This window comes from Bidens hawaiensis, unplaced genomic scaffold (genome assembly GCF_021521415.1).
Source record: "Bidens hawaiensis isolate Kalapana, Puna unplaced genomic scaffold, B.hawaiensis_p1.1 tig00009577_1, whole genome shotgun sequence".
Classification (NCBI taxonomy): domain Eukaryota; kingdom Viridiplantae; phylum Streptophyta; class Magnoliopsida; order Asterales; family Asteraceae; genus Bidens; species Bidens hawaiensis.
Window position 1 is genome coordinate 15,156 of NW_027491716.1, and position 5,936 is coordinate 21,091.

A 5,936-nucleotide genomic window follows, 5' to 3' on the forward strand; every position below is an offset into this window, starting at 1 on the left:
CAATTTGAGATAATCTTGTTTAAACATAATTATACAAGTAAATAGTTCAAACCTTCACATCGGACCATCTTGGCTCGTCCGACCTATACAAATACCAACACAACCGGTTTGGTTTTCCACTTTTTGAAATTGTAGCTAGCAGGAATGCTATGGTATCACCTCGATGCATCAACCAACATATTCATCAAAAATGCAACCATATCGCCTCCAAACTAGAGTCTGGAATGCAAACACCTATCAACACTTGATTAAAAGTTCAAAACTCACATATTCAAACAATTGAAACGGAAGGCATACTAGACGTTAACCTTTTTGTCGAACGGCAATGACAATTCGGGCTCAATAGCGTGCCTTTTCGTAGGTTAGGTATGTTCGTATCTTAGACAAGATTTCAACCGTCCACCGTTAGTTTGGCGTTCAAGGATGGCGTCAACTCATTCCAAGAAGAGACTGACAACTCGTGGTGGTGGGGTGGGTGGGGGGGGGGGGGGTAAGATAATTAAACCAAGAGACATAATATAATTATTTAATTAACTTCTGTAACTAATTAAAATCAAGTACTTGGAAATATAAATAATTTTGTTCACTTGGTAAAAACAAAGTCCACACACTCTTTCCAAACAATGAGACGAATACATGAAATCTTCACTGTCAAGAACCCTAACTCTTGATCATCACAAATATTGGCTCATGATATCAAACCAGCAGTTTCCAAACTGAAACAATGAAATTAAAACACACTATATATAGCTCTTCTTCGTCTTGAATTAACTTAGTTTCTTCAAACTCGAATCGAATAACAATCACTCTGCTAACCAAATAAGTATCGAGCACACGATAACAGTACCAAACAAATGAGTATCGTTCACCTTAAAAACGAAACCTTAATCAAAAATCAAATGAAGGGTCATCATAATCCCATATACTAGGAGGCGGGTACTCGTCGTCGTCATTCGCCAACGACCAAAAAGAAGGCGAAGAAGGTCCGCCGCCAACCACCACAGTGGGATCTGACACCGAATCTCCGACCGCCATCTTCTCCGTCGAGTTAGACACAACTGAAATGCTTGATCCCACCGAACCCACCAAAGAATTAATCTCTTCATGCATTAGCTGCGGTTGAAATTGTTCCCGTTGACAAATACTATTTCTAGGGTTAGGGATTGTGTTCGGATAATACGAGGTAGTACTAGGATTTGTAGTACAACTGTCTTTATCCATGTAGGGCAAGTACGGATGTGGTTGTACAACCTGTAAAGGGTATTGTACTATATTACCATCAGCATCCGTACCGCGTTGTACGGTAGTGTTATAAAACTGGTAAGGCATATAATTAATGGGCACCGTTTGAGAAGTTGAGAGCGTCAGGTTAAAAGCAGCCGGCCGAGGAAGTATCGGCCGGAAAGTCGGCGCAACAGACGCCGATGAAGAACTACCACTTCCATCAGAAGTAGATGCGGTGAGGCCAGTTTTATTATTATTTTTAATATTATCACCGCCCTCACCGCATGGGTTCTGGAGGTTCAGTTGAGCCCTAGAACCATAAAGAACCAACGCGGCTCGAGCGCGTCTTCAGCCGAGGCAAATGTACCCAGCCATCTGCGGCTAAGTTTGCGCGGCTCACGAATCTCCGCCACCCATTTCCCCCAACTCCGTTGCCTAACACCTCTATACTTAAAACTTATTATTATCCGGTCCTCCTTTGCCTTTACACTTTTTATTAACGTTCACCGGCGGGCTTTCGGTGGTGGTGGCTGGTGGTGGAAGAGGATCCGGGGTGGTGGGAAGATGGGAATCATTGTTTGTGTCCATTTTTGCTTTAAAGAAAGCGACAGAGGTGGCGATAAAACCCAAGCCCTAAGGTGAAGAGAGAGAGTAAGAAGAGAGAGGTTGATAATGACGGTTGGTGATGGTAAATGGTGGAAAGAGGCGGTGGTGTTTGTTATATATATACACTGTTGGTCAATGAAGAGATTGTTAGATAGTTAAGAAACATGGGTAACAAGATTGGTGCATTAAGTTTGTCTTGGGTCGTGTCATTGTCATGTGACATGTGTCTTGGATAACCTTAACCTACTGTGCAAGCATCTTTTAATATTATCTCAGACACCTTTTAATTCTAACTAGAACTAGAATAGTACAGCTAGAAACAATATGCTTCCCATGCGCGACTGGTTTGGTTCATACTTAACCGGGTAGTTGTCAAGTTTAATACAAGTATAATTTTAAGTATCTATTAATTTATGTTTATAAATATTAAAAAGGCTTGTAGATAAGCGGTATGAAGATGCATAGTAAAACAAATTTTGTTCATATATTAATCATTATAAATCAATTCGTTTATTTCCCTATATAGTCCGATCCACTATTTAGAAAATATAGAATGCATTAAAAAATAAGTAGATGCGTGAAAAGCTGATATACAATAATTAATGAATATACAATAGATAGAAAATAAATATACAATTGATACACAAAAGAATTATATATATTGACGTAGATAATTAAAAAAATATTTTAGATGTAAAAGAAAGAAGAAATACAACGGTACATCACATCCAATAACATATTTATGATTTTCATGATTAATACAAAGTTAATACTTAAATAAATTTTACCTATATATGTTGATGGTTATATAGTTTTGCAGATGTAAAAGTGGTGAATAATTATTGCATGGTAAAATTCTTGTGTGTTTCTTAGTTGATAAGCTGAAGAGGAGAAAAAAAGTGGCGGCTAGGCGTAGCAGCCTCCATGGACCAAACTACACAACTGGAAGATGCAAAATCTGATTCGACTCCATGGGTTAGGTTTATGTAAATTGTAATGTGTTTCTGTGTGTCCTTTCTACAACGCTGTCCCCGACCCAGCCACTATAAACAAAACAAAAATAAATATTAACTTTTGTTAGGCTTACGTTTCATGGAACAGTAGTGCATACCTCATACTTCGTTAGTAAGGTAACTGCACTCCACTCAAAAAGATATTTTTTTATAAATAAAGTAATAAAAAAACAGTCTACGATCTTTAATTATAAATAATGGTGCTGAAGGTTAGGATTTGCATCGGAGAGTCGATTCCAATCTGGGAGCAGCCACCAATTGAGCAAGTACAGGACTCCTCTTTTCACTTTTCTTTTGAACGACCAAGAAAACCAAACCACACGGGCACACTCATTGGCAAACGCCCACCAACGTCTGCGATCACAGACAACGCCGGTAAACCTGACTGCCTGGCTCGCGCATAACATTTTTCACAAAACAAGACTTGAACCCACAAGACTCCTCTTCTTGTTTTCTAATTATTTACAAAAATAAGTTTGAGATCAATATAATCAATTACGAAGGTTGCTTAGGGCCCAAGGGTGGCCCCGGCCCCCCTGTTTTTTTACGCAATAGTGTAAATTTACCCGTATTCGTCCAAAGTTTTTTATACGTAGTGTACATTTAGCTGTTTTCGGCCAAAATTTTTTATACATAGTGTAAAATTTAACCATTTTCGGCTGAAATTTTTTATACGTAGTGTAAATTTAACCGTTTTTTAGCCGAATTTGAGCGCGGGCCCCTTCGTTTGTGAAATTTGTATACATTTGAGTCCGGCCCCCTGTATTATTCCAAGCTTCGCCACTAAATATAATATGATTAATATCGCACTTTTGGTGTATTCTCATCTTTTTTTTTTCATATATAATGAAGTTTAATTATAGTTTTGATAAATTTGCCGAGCTTAATGTACGTGTACTGATATCAATGATAAGCTGTTGAATTTTGTATTTACATATACACCCAAAATAATCATGACATTTACTTTAGTCTAGGCACTTTCATTATTCAAGCCAAACTAAATTCGAATTTCGAATTCGGTTTTCCAATTGATTTCGAACCTTAGGGTTTAGAACCGTATCAACACGTTTATTATAATCAAAAAATAAAACTTTGTTTTTTCATAAATACATGTATTTTTTATTTAGAGTTAATGGCGATTATGGTCTCTGTGATGAAACCTAAAACGCATGTCTCAACCCCGTAGTGGCATTTTCGCAAATATGGGCCCCGTGGTGGTCTTTTTTTTTTTGCAAATTGGGTTTTCCGTCCAGTTAAACATTTGATTGACCGTTAAATCGAAGGGTAAAGTCGTCTTTTCACGCCTAAATAAGACTTAGGGGCTGTTTAGTAACCCAAATTGCAAAAAAAAAGGACCATCACATGGCCCGTATCTACGAAAATGCCAGTACGTGATTGAAACATGTGTTTTAGGTTTCATCACATAGACCAAAATTGCAATTAACTCTTTTATTTATATATATTATATACACATACTCCAGTTTGAATAAGTTTCAGTTATTAAATTAGTGTATTTTAAAAAGATTGGTTAGTTTTTTGTATATTTTGGGAACAGGCATGAATAATTTTTTGATAGATGAATCCAAGCGTCATTCTTTATTATCTCTTGGAACTCAAACCAATTAACTATCTTGGTCAGTTTGTCAAACTTACCTACTTTAATTGTTTTACCTTTAACTAAAATAGAAACAATAGAACTCATAGTATAAACCAAATAGTAAATACACTGATCGCTGCTTGTAAAAAAAAGACAGTTAAGGCTATGTGTGCTGTAGAAGTAGATGTGTAATGCAAGATGTAAGTTCTCATATACACGACAACAACGCGACATATAGGAAGGTTTCTTATTTCACATCTTAAAACACTGTATTTGGATCATACTTCACTTGGGCTTAGCCTGGCCCACCAATTCTAAGGACATTATAAGGCAACTCGTGCATAGGGTTCTCATAACATGTCGGACACGACATGATGACCTGTTGTGCTAAACACGAACACGACACGATAACTAATCGTGTCATTTTTTCCAAACACGAACCTGTTTAGTAACAGGTTAACCTGTTAACACCTGTTAAGGGGCCTGATTAAAACACGATGAATAATACATGTGTAATGATATTCAAAATGAGCATAAAAGTCTTAATTAATAAATAATCCATAATATATTTGAAACAAAAAACCAAAAATCCATAACATACTTGAAACAACAGACGACAAATCCATAACATACTTGAAACAAAAAACCATATAAGCAAAGCATAACATCCATAAAAAAACATAATATCGAGTTCTAGCAGGCATTAATGAAACATCTTTTGTAAGTATGACTTTAGATTTAAGACTTTAGGCGCGTCTGTATATATATATATATATGGGATGGATAATTTGAGATGTAAGGTTCCGTTCCCGGAAGCCCTACTTTGGTGTTGGATTTACTCATAAACACAGTTCTAAATATCAGAGTTAATTAAAATTTCGCGAAATAATTTAAAATTTCAAAAATCACATTACAAAATTTTTTTTTGTCTTAACATACAAATTGTCTTTTCATAAACATTAATTAAAACAGTCATGACACTTCATCGTGGATGCCAGTCTCTTCAGTTCATGCCATGTGTCCATCCTCAAGCCAGCTGCCTCAAGCTATTTGCCTGCATGCATACTAAAAGTCAGCTACGCTGAGTGAATTCTAGTTAATCAATTAACATATATTACATTCATATCCTTACTCATACGTGTCCGAAGATACGTATCCATACCTTACCTGTTATTACCTCTTTTCATACATACTTTATATACATGCATACATACTTACATACTTTCTTTCATAACCCTGTGGTATACCATAAGCTATTCTATCATATACATCACAGATATTATAAGGGTCTGGTCCCTAACATCTCAGATATTGTAAGGGTCTGGTCCATAACATCTCAGATATTGTAAGGGTCTGGTCCCTATCATCTTAGATATTATGAGGGTCTGGTCCCTATCATCTAAGATATTATGAGAGTCTGGTCCCTATCATCTCAGATATTATGAGGGTCTAGTCCCTTCTGTCTCGAATAACCATACATTTATCATACGTGCATA

The 5,936-nt window shown here is 36.5% G+C and overlaps 1 pseudogene; it reads right to left on the reverse strand.

The window, feature by feature from the left end:
* Positions 1-717: 717 nt before the first annotated feature.
* LOC143532986 (uncharacterized) lies at positions 718-1,812 on the reverse strand (annotated as a pseudogene).
* Positions 1,813-5,936: the final 4,124 nt, after the last annotated feature.